Source organism: Anser cygnoides, chromosome 2 (assembly GCF_040182565.1).
Source record: "Anser cygnoides isolate HZ-2024a breed goose chromosome 2, Taihu_goose_T2T_genome, whole genome shotgun sequence".
Classification (NCBI taxonomy): domain Eukaryota; kingdom Metazoa; phylum Chordata; class Aves; order Anseriformes; family Anatidae; genus Anser; species Anser cygnoides.
Genome location: NC_089874.1, coordinates 19,513,204 through 19,525,243, shown reverse-complemented (window position 1 = coordinate 19,525,243; position 12,040 = coordinate 19,513,204). Strand labels below are relative to the sequence as shown.

Sequence of the window (12,040 nt, the reverse complement as noted above, 5' to 3'; positions counted from 1 at the left end):
ATGCATTTCTCAAAGCATAAAATATGAGTGATTTTTTTTTTGTTTTAAATGGAAAAAAGAATTATTTCAGACAAGCAATCCAGCAAATAATAATTCCACTTCTGATGTTTCAGGAAATGAGAAACAACTCCCCCAGTGGTGCTTTCAGTAACACTAGAAAGATAATTTGAAACACCTCAACATGCAAATTTCCAACACTTAAATTCAAAAAATACTTTGATTTAGCAGTAGCTTATGTGCTTAAAGCCCTTATGAAATTAAATATTAAAAATGTTGTTCCATAATATTCTTTCAAATATGTTTTTAATCCACACTTTATTTTTGCAGAAGCCTTAATTTAATCAAATTGATAGGACATTTGGCGCTGTTCCTTCATAGGAAAGCAGACAAACTCTATAGTGGTTTTGTCATAAGCTAAATCATCAGAAGAAATTTCATTAAAATGTGTAGTTAATAAAGTCCTTATTCACTCTATTAGGTATTTAGTTTCTAGAAAACTCTTTAATTTCATAATCTCCTATCAAATGCAATTTGTATTATCCTCTTTTGTGTATATTTTTTAGTGCTAGAACAAATTATATTTCAATAAAACATTTCTGTCATTTGTGAATATCGGTCAAAGTTGTGAATTCTCATGACATTTTGTAACAGTTCTCATTAGTTGTCTTCCTTTGCTTCCTTATTAGTATGTTGTTACTAAATGACACTGTCGGAATATTTTCACAACATTAAATTAAAAAATGTTTTCCTTGATATATTTGCAGAATTGTGACAAAACATAATAAAAATACTGCAATTATATGGCTGTCATGCAGTGCTTGATTGCCTCTACCCATGGTAAACACAGATAGAAATAAAGACAGAAAAGATAACCTCTGCAAAATTCATTTCCATGGCACGACAATACCACATTTATTTAGACTGTGGAGTAGGTAAAGTGCCCGCAATGTGTTCATAGTCTTTAACTTCCAGTCACACAACTGAATAGAAATCAACACTGGACTAAGGAACACAGAAGGGATATGCTCAAATCTTACCTGGCGTGGAGTCAAAATGCCACAAGATCACACACCTGGAGGTTCTTCAGGGTCCTGGAGGTTAGACCCATAAACATGGCATGAATAACAGAGCTGAGGAGAAAAAAAGCATGCTCGTCTTTCTCCAGGTCATCTGTTGTTGTTCTTGCTGTTGTCTGTACGCCTTTCTACTTCACAATAATGATGCATGCTCTTCATAGAGTTTGTGAGACCGTGCTGACTGTTTCCGATCTGCATGAAGCACTTTAATCTTCAGGTAACTAAACCCTTCGTTCCAGGACTGTCTTGAAACACACTGTGATCGTGCACCTGATTACCACATCCCTCTTTCACCTGGATTCTGCATCGTCAAAAGTTTATGGGACAGTTTATATGGAAATAAAGAAAAGATGTAACTAAGTGGAGATTGGCTAGAATTATGTTTGAAATAGCCATAAGAACAATCACCACTGAAGATATGTAAAAGAAAAGCTATTGTCATGGAGACCATTGAGTTTCTGGTCAGTTTATCCCAGCCAGCAACTATGCATCCACCAGCTACTTGCTCACTATTCACACCCAGTGGGATGGGAGAAAGAATTGGAAAAGTAAAAGCGAGAAAACAAAATGTGGGTCAAGATAAAGATAGCGCAATAAGTGAAGGACGAAAAAGGGAAAATAAGTGATGTAAAGACACCATCTCTGACAAGCAGACCGACACCCGGCCAGTTTCCAGGCAAAGGCTACTTTGGTGAGACTACCCCCCAGTTTTTATTGCTGAGCCTGACCTAATTCAGTATAGAAAAACCCCTTGCTCAGTTGGGGTCAGCTGTCCCAGCCCAGCCTCTTGCCCACCCCCAGCCTCCTCACTGTGGGGGCAGTGTGAGAAAGAGAAGGCCTTGATGCTGTGCAAGCACTGCACAGCAACAGCTGAAACACGGGGGTGTTATCAGCAGTGTTTTAGCCACAGATCTACAACACAGCAACGTACTAGCGGCCGTGAAGAAAGCTAGCTCCGTCTCAGCCAGACCCAGCGCAGGGTTTAAACCAAAATCTTTGCCTTCAGTAGTTACATTCATCTCTCCTTACATTTGTCATCTGCAGTGCCTGTTTCGAAAAATAAAGACCCACAAGAAGTTTGTGAAGCAGGTGACTTGCCTCTCTCTATCAAGCAGCTACATTTTTTTTCCCCTTCTTTCCCTGTCTTTAATATCCATTGTAACTATAAAAGATCAGCAAGACGTCATGGAGAGTCAGTCAGTCTGAGACTGGCCTTAGAACTTCAGTGTGATTTCTCCAGTTAGATACGGATCAGTATAAATGGCTCTGACTTGTTATCGCAGCTGTTTCTAGTGAAGGTGATCGTAAATCCATATACATTTTCTACGGGAGTGGTGATGGTAAAAGTGGAATGAGACACCATCACGTATGGGGCTTGTTTACAACTAAAAATGACCCACCTGCTACAACTGTAATCACATTTATCACAGAATAAACCAACAAGGACTGGACCTATTTGTGCTACAATCTCTACAGATTGATATGGCTTATAAAAATAGAACTGAATTTATACTTGCAGTGCAATGTAATAAAAAATCTGGGGAGAAAGCAATGAGATTTGTGATAAAAGAGAGATCACAGGAGAGAGTTAATAGTAGCTGTAATGTCTTTACCTATTATTACCTGACTTTGAGGTCCAAAAATGATTATATTTGCCTGTTCCCATTTGCTTCTGCAGTTACTGATGGCAATTAAACTGCAATTTGAAGTTAGAAAATGTTATTCGATTTCAGAATTTGGCTTAGTATTCACTCCAAAACAGCCTTAGCTGGCAAAAGAGAATACGACAATGAATTCTTGTTCTGAAAATAGCACAACTATCTGGCATGGCTTTCTCCATCATCAGCCCAAAGCTGATAATAGAAAGGAGATAACTCTTCTGGTCCTCTACCAAAGCTCTCTGATGATGTCTTAACTGCGGGGCCACAACACATGATGCTCTAACAGAGATTTGCCTGTGCCTTGCTCTGCGTTGCATAACTGTTTTATCTGCTTGCTCCCAAGAATCGGCGGCTTCTTCTTTTCCCACAAATGCTCTGCTGACATTGAAACAAGAATAACATGAGCCAAAAAAGAAAGGAAGGAAGGAAGAAAGAAAGAATATGATGGAAGGATGCACAGGGCAACTTTGATTTTTTAAACACATGGTATATATTTATTAATTCTCATACATATCCAGTATTACTTGCGTGAGGAACTGGCATTTTTCTTTCATTTAGGTAAGTTATAGATTTAGTTTTTCATCAGTACCCCAGCCCACCTGTATTAAAGACTTAGTCCTCCCCTAAAAGGATTGCCACTTGCACTCCTGAGTGGGGATAAATTGCAAAGCGTATTCAAGCGTGTACCATTATTTGCCATTTTCCCCTCTCCCACGGCTGCTTACAGTAAAACCTAGGGCAAGGAGCAGGATCTCAGCTTCCCCTCCCGCTGTCCCTGTCCCACTTCCCTCTGCCCTGTACCCTCAGCTCCCCCCTCCAAATCCCTCCCTGAACTCCTGCCCCGCCACACTGCGGCCAAAAACAAGCAAAAAGCCGCGTTTCCAACAGGCGGGGCGCGGCCTGGCGGGGAGAAGGGGACAGCACAGCGCCCTGTAGTGACACGGGGAGGGCTCCAGGCGGCGGCAGGGCCCCGGGGAGCCCGCTTGGACCCGCCGCCGGGCGGCTGAGGGAGCTGAGGGAAGGCGCAGGGGCCGCCATCCCGGGCTCCCCTCAGCGGGGCCCGACCGCGGGCGCCACCTTCCCGCCCGCCGCCCCGCGCATGCGCCGCAGCCGCCACCTAGCAACAGGGAAACAGCGGCGCCATCGCCCCCGGGCGGGTCGGGGAGCGGGGCCGGGGGGCTGAGGGGAGAGCCGGTGGTGGGGGAATAACGCCCAGTTTGCGTTTTATTTCTTAAAGTTTCCTTCAGCCGCAGCCAGCCCAGCGAGCGCCTTACTGCCTGCGCGGTAGCAGCGTCTACACCAGTAAGGAAAGCGGTGCAGTCTCAAGGTTATAATAAAGCTGTGAGATTTGTCTGCAGAGTTTATGTGGAATAGTAACGTGAGAGGTACGAGACCTAAAGCTGTGTAGATAATAGACGAGAGGGGAAAAAATGAGAGAGAGGATAAAGCCTTAAATACAGAAGTTTTACCCTAAATACCACTAACAGGTGGTTGGGCTGCGAGGGAGCAAATCTCACCGAATTTTTGATGTTTCAAAGGTTGGGGACGTCTGCAGGCAGGGTTTTCAACACAAAATATGGATTTGCTGGCAGAGGAGCATCATCTGCAGAGCAGAACTATTCTTTTGTAGTCTTATTACAAACCTGAATTGGTCATCTATATAACATACTCCAATACTGTATTCTCTTAACCATTTTTAGGATTTTCATCATTGTTGCCATTTTCTGATTATCTGATGTGCTGCCACAATGAATACTAAAATGGGCTTCAATGACCTTTAGTTCCTATTTCTGTCTGCAAACCTGCTATCTGTACTTCTACACCGTAACTTTTTTTTTTTAATTGTGAACATATTAAAGGCTAATAAATGAGGAGTTAAATAATAGGTCTACCCTTGTAACCATAACAATCATGAATGTGATAGTGACACACTTGAGGTGTTTCCAATAGTATAAATATTTAGTGTAAGTAATATATTTTGACATGTGCCGGTAAAGGAGTAATTGACAAAGTAATTGACAAAAGCTCAAACACAATACGAATACAATAAACTGGTCATGAATAAATGGACGCTGAAAATTAAAAAAAGGTCTCTGGTTGTCAGAGCAATCAGCTCATGCAACAGCTTTTCAGTGAGAGGAGTGGAAACAGAATACCTACTGTTTTGTGTTTTTTTTTTAAGGTAGAGCATTAGAGTTATCTGGTGGGATTAATGGGACGTGGTGCATGTGACAGGCAGGAATGAATCTGATCATTCAGAACGTCACGTTCAGCCCCATGTCCTTACAAAGCTGGCAGATGGAAGCATTCATTTTGAGACACGTACATTGGCATAACTGCTTAAAAACTTCAGTACGTCTTTAATTTTTACTTGTCTTTAAAATGTGCTTCTTCCTAAGGCAGACCAGCTTTGAATTCTATATGAGAAATGTCCTGCTATTATTCTTCAGGAAAAGGTTGCAAAACTTCTCTCTCTCTCTCTCTCTCTGTTTTTTTTAGATTAAGCCAATTTTTCTTAGACTCTTTCTCATGGGAGGTGGGTTTTCACTGTGTCTCAGTGAGACATTTAAAATCACACACATAATTTCTAAAAATCGTCTTCATTTGGATTGTCACAGCCTGGATTCTCCAAGGATAGATCCTAGGTTTGATGTTATTTAATATATTCATTATAATTTGGAAATGAACAATAACATAGAGAAATCAGAATTTTCTACTGAGATGAAATAGTTTGTATTAATTAAGACTAAAGAAGATTGTTAGAAACATCTGAGAGCTATCCTGATTCTGCTATCATGGTGTATCTGGTAAGACCGTGATAAATAAAATTAATTGGTGGTGAATGGAATATAGTTTACGCTCCCGGGAATATTTGGAACACTGTACTCTTCAGTAGTGAACCTGAGTTAACTGTAACCTACTGGGGAAATGACCTGTTTACCATATGTGGATGGCTTAGTGAAAATCTTCGCTGAAGAAATTGGCTAAAAATTAATCCTCCAAAAGATGTAATGTCACTGTAATAAATCAGTAGTGCTCTAGAACTGATTATGGTATTCAGGGTTAGGTTATTCATATCTGAGAAAGATTTAACAGTCACAGAGGGGCTCTGAGACAAGAAACATATATGTCTGGAAAAGCTATATGGAAAAAATAATTAAGACCATTTAGAAAGGTGATAAATCAGAATGTACAGGAAATTATTAAAGAAAGTAGAAAGGATCAAGTCAGGGTATCTTTTAACTAAATTTGTAGTACAAGAACAAGGGAATGTTGTATTGAATTGAATAAACTGTTTACATATTTTTTAAATCTAAGGATTAGTTGCTTGTAAAGTACACTTGACAATTGGACCTGTGCCATAACGTGTCATAGAATGAAGAGTAAAGGGATTAAGCATTTATGTGGACAGTAAAAATAGCTACTATTGTGAGAAAGAACATAAAAACTTCAAGAGATCTAAACCTCTGTACTTCAGGGAAATAAAAAACCTGTAACAGATGGAGGAAAACTGACTTTTGGGATTGGTTTCATGCATTTATCAGAAGCATTTGTCTCTTATCACCGGAGGCAGGATACCAGTCTGCCATGGAAGACTGTTCTTATTCAGTGGAGGAGGGTTTTCTGAGCTGAGGCCTCTCAGTTGCTCTGTAGTTTGTAAAGAATGCTGTCGTGTTTGTTAATTCCTGTTCATTTTAGGAACGTTCATACACCTTCTTTCATACTGTACAAATTGGAAAGTAAAGTGTGTCTCTATAGCTTAGAATCTTAGTTTAAGGAGTGAGATGCTCCTTAGTTAGTGCACCTCTTACTAGGTGTGCCAAGAAGTTCAGCTTCAGAAAACAGTGAAGTGTGGTCCTTGGGCAGCATGAAAGAGGCGCTGCTACCAGAAACTATTGTATCAAAATTTTATTGCAAATTTTGCATATTTTTACAACATCTTTTCATGGAATCAAATAAATATCTGATAATCTTGGCTTATGTTCAAAATCTAAGCATCTACCTTTGGAATTTTGAAAGTAACACTCAGCTGAATGTTAATATGATACCAAAATGCGAATAAGAAGTACTATTACATCCTGAAAGTTCTGAGGTTTTAAATAAGTAATTGTATTATTCTTTAGCTCACCTAAAATCTCCCTTCTCTCCCTCCCCCCTTCTTTCTCTCAGCTATTTGGTCAACCTGATACCTAACTGCAAACTCATTTTGTGTTTAAGGGTATGCCTATGGAGTACTCCACGCTGCATCTCTCACGTTAATTGTTTTGTGATTCCTTTGCTCTGTGTATAGTTTAGAAACAGATCATTAAAAAAAAAAAAAAAGGAATCTATAAGTGAACTCTCAGAATGACCAGAGCGTATTTATTCTTTTTTTTTTTTTTTTTTTCTGGGGTCGATTGACTTTTTTCAGCTGAATCAAAATGAAAGATACTATCTTGTATCTACGAACAGATTCTAGTTAAGTTGGCCTAGTTAACATCTGTTGCATGGTAGCTAATTCTTCTCTTGATCCCAATCATTTCTTGCCTAATATACGTGTAGGCACAGATAAAACAGCAAGTGGATTCAAAGGTGTTGGCTTAATCGGTCTCATATGTAATGTATCTTCTGGAACCGAATATTAAATTTGACCTGGTATCTCTCTTTAACTCTTCTTCTCTGAAGCCAAGTTTCCCCAATGTATTGATGTTTGTAGACTTTATAGAAGAACAGAACGCTGGGTAGTTTGGATAAGGAGAAAGGGGAATCTTTTGGTCCATAATTAAGGAGTAGGAAGAAGTAGGAGTAGGACAGATGGAAGCCAGAAGAAGAATTTGGGAGAAAGAAGTATGCAAATTTCAAGATAATTACATAACAATATGTAATGGTGACAAAGTTGGCAGAGAATGATGAGGAAGATGAAGATGTTTAAGCTAGAACACAGAAGACGTTTGTATGTAGTTCATGGATTCAGGAAAGGTGTGAGATTGTCTGCTAATGCTGTGATTATAAATTTATCATCTTGCTTTTGATTGCACCGGAAGGCAGCAGATCTAGCATGTCCACACAGAAATCAATTGAAATAATCAATGAGGTGGACCAGTTTGTAGGCGGTTTCCACTGTTAGCAAAGAAAAAGATTTGAATGTCTGAGACAAGAAAAAACAGCAAGACTTCCCTTACAGTGGCTAGACAAATTGACATAAGTTAATTATCCCTTGGTTGTTCTAAAGAGTCTTGCATGTTCGTCATTCTTGGGGAGGAAATTGACAATCATGAGCTAGCAATGTGTCGTTGCAGCAAAGAAGGCTACCTCTGTCCTGGGCTGCTTTATGCCAAGTATTGCCAGTAGGTGGAGGGATGCGGTCCTTCTCCTCTCTTTGGCACCGATGAGACCACACCTGGAGTAATGTGTCCAGTTCTGGCCTTGGCAGTACAAGGGAGACATGGACATACTGGAAAGAGTCGAGTGTTGTAGGGCCATGAAGATGATGAAGGGACTGGAGTGTGTCTCCTATGAGGAAAGGCAGAGAGAGCTGGGACTCTTCATGGAAGAGAAGGCTCAGCAAGGATCTTATCGGTAAAGATTCTCCATGTATAAATACCTGAAGGGGGGGGGGTGCAAACAAGACAGACCCAGGAACTTTTCAGTGGTGCCCAGTGATGGGACAAGGGGCAGTGGGCACAAACTGAAACACAGGAGGTCCTGTCTGGAGGTCAGAAAGCACTTCTTTACTGTGCGAGTGACAGAGCACTGGCACAGGTTTCGCAGAGACGTTGCGGAGATCTTCAAAAGCTGCCTGGAGATGATCCCAGGCAACCAGACGTAGGTGGCTCTGCTAGCAGGGGGTTGGACCAGATGGCCTCCAGAGGTCCCTTCCAACCTTAGCTGCGCTATGATTCTGTGATCATGGTCAGGTTGTAATAACACAGCTTCAGACTTTCTTACAGCATGATACTGTCAGATCCCAAAGGGGATTTTGTAATAAGTAACTTATTAGAAGCCTTTCTTAAATCCTTCTTTGCCCTGCTTTTCCATAGGAATAATTGTTCTCAGGAGGGACTTCTGAGTCCTTGACATAGAGGTAAGTTCTACAGTTGTCTGTGTCTTTGACTTACACTTGCACGTTACCTCATGTCTCACTAACATTCAGTATGTGCAGGGTCTTAGGTTATCGTGTCAGTTATTTAAGGGTTTAGAAAACAGAAGATGCAAATGGAACAGGTAGTTATTTTGTAAATGCATTGTATAAATTAAAAACAAAATAGTATGGCCTCTAAGTGTATGCAACAGGACTCTGATAGTGTCAATATACAGTCCATACTGTAAAGGAAGTATTTATAAAATCTCAGTATTTTGACCAGTACAACCACCATAAAACTTTCCTCATTTATATTATAAAATACATATTTTGTTAATTATCTTTTTTAAAATTAATGCTCATTTGCTAGCCATTATCTTATATTTAAAAAATAGTAATAATAAACTCTGTGCACACTCGTTAGTGAGCAAGTGTATTGCCGAAAAAGATGTTGAAAATCTGGTGATAGTTTTTTTTTTTTTTAAATTTAAAAAAGTAGGCTGTCATAGAACATAAAACTAATACTTGGCTAAACCAATAAAGCATTTAGTCATCTATAGTTAAAAGCAACAATATTTAATGTCTCCCAGCTTCTAACCAGTGAGGTCGAAAGCCTGATTTATTTATTTATTTTGGTATACTGGCTAGAAATATGTGGCTATCTCAGATTTGCAATGTAGGAACTGGTTCACACTGCAGAGAAGTTTCTAGAGCAAACCGATAAAATAAGTAAAGGAATCATGGCCATCATTATCTGCAGATCTAGTGCTTAGAATCTGCTCCACTGGGCAGGCATCTGCAAGAAATCTTTCATAAACTAAATACATTTTTCTTATTTTATTTGGAGTTGCAATAATGCCAGGTCATGATACAACAGCCGAAAGGTTAGAGAGTTCTACTTTTGAACTAAAAAGTCCACATTCGTGACCTTCTTTAAAGTCATTTTCCATTTACAGGCAAAATGTTCTAGTCACGGAGGTGTTACTGGAGATGGGCCTGTTCCTTCAGCCCCCTTAAAAAAGACAAGGTGGCTGTGTTAGGTCATGCGCTTAGTCCTGCTAATGCTCAGTCTGCTGTGATAGCATCAGCCAGACATAGCCTGGCACGTGGATTCATGTGGAGAAACAGGGTAATATATTTATGTCACTAATTTTAGTCAATGTATGAGCTAGCAACTCTAGACTCTGGTTTTGGCCAGAGGAAAAAATGGTCATTTTTCAAGGTGCAATTCACCTGATCAGTTTTAGATACATACTTTGGGTTGAGCTGCCTTAAAAGCTGTTGAACATACTGAGTTGACTTCCACTGACTGTAAAGGAGAGTGACTAATTTAAGTACCGATGCTTGATCCCAGAGTTTCTGGATACTGAATGAACTTAAGCGGAACGGGTTGCTCAGGCTGGGGTAGTTCTGGTCCCATAGAAAACCAGGAGGTCCTTATGAAGTTCAGGGTGAAAGAGGGAAATGCCACAGCTGAGGGAGAGCTTTGGGGGCTGTAGTTTATGTATGAATGAGGATGTAGTTAGACCTAACAACTGTCCTTCTGGCTGGGGGACAACACCTGATCATATCACCCCACTGGAACTGGGAGGGAGCAGCGTAAAACAGGCTAATTTATCTACCACAGAAATCAGTAAATTCCAGGTGGAGGACAGGAAGTAGCATAGAATGATAACTTCATAGATTGCTTGACCATGCATTGGCTACATCTGTTTTGTCAAAGTCCTTTATTACCTCTAGCTCTACGTGATTTAAGCAATCAACCCTTTAATCTCAAGACATATGTGAAGAATTACGATCCTTCTAGAAACTTAAAAAACACAAAGTAGAAAATATCACTTAAATAAGAATCTTCTTTGTCATAAAGATTTAATTACATTTAATCACTAGTGAATAGAGTTTTAGTTTTTAAAATAAGATTTTCAGGTAGCATAGACCCAGCATTTAATTACATTGAAAAATATAAATCCCATTAAAAATTTGTCTAAATTCAGAATATTTAGAATACTAAACTGAGAATCAAAGATACACATTCTGTAGGTCTACTTAGAAGAAGACAATACACAGTTATGGAGAGAGAGGAGTTTTGAGTAAGAAGTTGAGTTATGGGCCAGTAGCTTTTCAATACCTGAACTCATTGATTGTTTGAGATAATAAAAATTGAATCCAGAAGACACATTTTTAATTTTCAGTAAGTCAAAGAGTTCCACGTGCATCATAGCGTTATTCTCCGACTCGAGGCAGGATAGAGAGAGCTTTATAGGGACCAAGCTAACACCAACATCTGATGGCAGAATGCATTGAAATCCAGAATAAAAATTGCAGTAAGAAACAGACTGAAGGGCATAATCCACGGTAATTATCTAATTCTCTGTGATTTTTGCTGCAGATGATACCACTTTTTTAATATTTACAAGGAACCAAATGTTTCCGAACATGGAGAAAAACTCAAGTTCCCTGAAAATGTTCTTGGACGTTATATACATTTATATAAGTGTGAAGAAATATTTACAACTAAAAGCTTTAGTTATTCACAGTGTTGGACTACACATAATTATTTGAATCTGTGAACATTAAAAGAAAGTGGTGCACAATTATATGTTAATTGGTCCCTAACCAAAGCTGTGCTCTTTGAAACACTGAATTGTAGTGTGTGTATTCATACATGTGCCTGTATATATGCACAAGGGTAAAGCAGGTTGGAGCTGAAGAATCTTTGGTTATATGGATCTTCCTCTCAAAGCCATAATTCGTGACCTGCCTATGAAGTTCTAAATTTCAGATTTCTAAATTCAGTTCTAAATTTCAGATTTCTAAATTCAGTTCTAAATTTCAGAATTTTCGGACGTGCTTATCAGCTGGTATCGCTACTGCTGTGTTGTAGTTTATTTGGGAGGCTAGTAAAGGAACAATACCTGAAAAAGTTCAGAGGATTCAAGAAAAGCTCCAGATTTTTAGTGAACGTAATAAATTATAGCAGTGTTTTGTAATCAGCCAGGCTACAGCTTGTATTGCAAGAGATAATAATCTCATATACCACAGGAAAGCTGTCAGGGTAGTCTTGGCTGAGGGTGAAGGTGTGGTTTCCCCTTGAGAACTAACCAGGGAGTTACTAGGGGGTACTGTGTGCACATTTTACTTTTACAGAGTGTTAAAACAAACCTAAGTTTGGCATAACTTGGTCTATGTTCTGTGCATAGCTAGTGCTAGTGGGTCATGTTGTTCTTTACTTTTTGCCCGTA

At 39.4% G+C, this 12,040-nt stretch overlaps 1 protein-coding gene and 1 long non-coding RNA gene across 12 annotated transcripts in view; one reads left to right on the top strand and one right to left on the bottom strand.

Annotated features, from left to right (window-relative positions):
• LOC106030318 (uncharacterized) overlaps positions 1–1,729 on the bottom strand; it is a 33,378-nt gene extending 31,649 nt beyond the window's left edge. The window contains exon 1 of the long non-coding RNA XR_001203680.3: positions 1,038–1,729. This is a non-coding gene — a long non-coding RNA (uncharacterized lncRNA). The remainder of the gene's footprint in view (positions 1–1,037) is intronic.
• A 2,127-nt stretch (positions 1,730–3,856) lies between these two features.
• Positions 3,857–12,040, top strand: part of ARMC3 (armadillo repeat containing 3) — a 61,979-nt gene continuing 53,795 nt past the window's right edge. For 4 of the 11 annotated variants that reach the window (XM_048061626.2, XM_013172061.3, XM_013172057.3 and 1 more), the window contains exons 1-2: positions 3,857–4,122; positions 8,758–8,801. The gene's annotated coding sequence lies outside the window, so the exon portion shown is untranslated. Of the gene's footprint in view, positions 4,123–7,158; positions 8,297–8,757; positions 8,802–9,754; positions 9,928–12,040 lie in introns of those variants that run through there. The other 7 variants (XM_048061624.2, XM_048061631.2, XM_048061625.2 and 4 more) reach the window with 6 other exon arrangements.